Genomic DNA, 2,672 nt, shown 5'->3' on the forward strand with positions numbered 1-2,672 from the left:
GTATGTGCCAGACGATTGCTACAATATGCACATAAACAAAAACAAAACTGAGTTTATGTCATACGAATCAGTTGGGCATGGAGGAAGTCGAAATGTTAAACTAGGACGATCGACTCATGTAGAGATGGACAAGTACCGCTGTCTCAAAATAGAATAGACAAACAAGAAATATGCTAGAAACACCTAGTAGTAACGCAAAAGTTTTTACTGTCAAAAGCAACGGAAAAAGAAAATCCAACATATTTAATTTACAAAAAGAATCATGAAAACTATGTTCGGGAAGCGTTCTGTATGTCTTCCAAACATTTTCAACAGGAAAAACAGATAGAGAGTACGATTGGAAGCCCTGGAAATCCAGTGCTGAATATCAGATGGTTTGATCGAGTAATGAATGAAGACGGCATTCAGGGAGTCAAGGGCAAAGGAGTCTATTAAGGACGATAATAAAGTGAGGGAATGGTTGGGAGCATATTACAACAGGAGTCATTGCAGAAAACAGTAGTTGCAAGTAGAGTAGAAGAATTCTTTTACATCCTTACAGATATGAGGTGGCACTAGTTATTTAGTAAGTACATTATCTGCGCGTGTTATATCTTCTTAACTATTTCAGTTGCACATCTTATCGAGATGCTGTACCGTATGCTGACTAATGGATCTGTCACTTGTAGTTCATATTTTTGGTGTTGTGTTTGTTAAAGTATGGGAAAGGCTATAATTTTACCAACGAATTACGTCCGATGGTCAAGACGCTGTAGAGCAGGGCCGGCCAGAAATTCTGCACGCGTGCGATGATCCTGCACACGTGCAACTTCCGGATCACAGCGTGCACGCCGCAGCCGTCAGCGTTCATGTAGTGCATGTTTCTACGAACAGGTGTCGCTTTATCCACTTGCTGGGATACTCTGTACCGGCGCATTCTGGTGCTCTTTCCACAGCTTGCAAGCCAACCATGGGAAGGTATTTCGCATATTAAACATTTAAAATACTGTCACAGTCTACTCATTGAGACGTCTACTTTTATGTTAACAGTTTAACCCAGTAAGTCAAGTAACAGAGTTAACAACTGTGGGTTTTTATTAAGGCAGCTTGACTGACGGCACGAAAATACGCGTAAAGTTTTTGATCTAGTATTTAAGAAAGAGAGCACTTAGCGACTTCCAACGAACCTTAGTCATGATTTCAAATAACATTAAACTAATGCAAGGTTTTCTATAATTTATTCTCGGTGCCCTCAGTTACACCCACATAATTTCTGTCTCACTGACTTAAGAACAGATGATAACGGCAGACCTCTCGATGATCACCTGTTATTTCAATACCATTATTGCTATATCTTTCATCAGTTCCGTCTGAAATCTGCGTAATAACCACAGTTAGATGAATGTTATGTTTTATCGACTTCAGCTGAGCGTAGCCCTTAACACATTAAAAAAAGACCCTAAATGTAAGTACACATTGGAACAATCGGTTTAATGATCAATTTTCGTAATAATAATGTAACATGGAGCAGAATGAGGCAATAATGCACAGTTCGTAACCATTTATTTTTAAATATGAAAGAAATAAATCCGAACATGTTTATCACTGGTCATGAGAAATGATTTAGTTAATATGGGGCACAAAAGCACGGCACATTGACAAACGCAAGCAGTTGCGAAGATTTTCATCACTTATGCTTTATCGAAACCTTGATTTATTCATTTCCATCTCCGAGAAAAATCTTTCACAAACATATGTCGACCCGAACATGTACATAACTCTCCTGGCTTCTCGGTGCAGGCGTGGAAATTCTTGTTGTGAAATATTTTCGTAGAATTCGATTGTACTTCGCACTGCAAACAACTTGCTCTTCAGTCTTGATTGCACTATAACATGTGCAAATCTTCCTCGAAATTGTCCCTTAATTTTCACAATTATTGACACGTATTCTTGAAATATAGCACTTTCATGGACCAGTCCAAGAGTCGGGAAATGTGCAGTGTTTTCTGTCAATAGCTGGCTATGACCAAAGAGCGAACTTCCTTTGAAAGGCATTTGGAGTAGGCTTGGAGTAAGTACGCACCTGTAGTAGTCCCTTTCAAAGGTACTAAGCCCAAAACGTCCTCTGTTACACAAAGTGCGTTATCGACACCTTGCATGTGTATCACAACCTGGGCTGTATCTGTAAGACCTGTTGCTTCATCGAGCACAACAGAGAATGCAACAAAGTCTATAGCCTTATTTATTAGCTGCCTGTGCACATCGCCGGCCATAGCACTGATACGTCTTGTCACTGTTTGTTTGGATACACTGATTTCTTGAAAGGTGCTAACGTTCGTGGGACACACAAGTTTTGCAGCATCAGTCAGACACCCTTTCACAAACTCCCCGTCAGAAATGGGTTTCCCAGATTGTGCAGTTCCTAATGCGATTTTGAAACTTGCTCGCAGTAAAGATTTAGTGTGGTTGTCATTCTGTAAAAATGAAAACAGTACATTGTACAGCGTACAGTAAAATAGACGTAAATGTTACATAAGGAACTAAGAGTTCAAGAATTATCAGGTACTTCGACATACAGTAAAATCGAGTTGATGTGTCTATCCATTTTCTTGTTGTTGTGGTCTTCAGTCCTGAGACTGGTTTGATGCAGCTCTCCATGCTAGTCTATACTGTACAAGCTTCTTCATCTCCCA

Source organism: Schistocerca gregaria, chromosome 2, assembly GCF_023897955.1.
Source record: "Schistocerca gregaria isolate iqSchGreg1 chromosome 2, iqSchGreg1.2, whole genome shotgun sequence".
Lineage (NCBI taxonomy): Eukaryota > Metazoa > Arthropoda > Insecta > Orthoptera > Acrididae > Schistocerca > Schistocerca gregaria.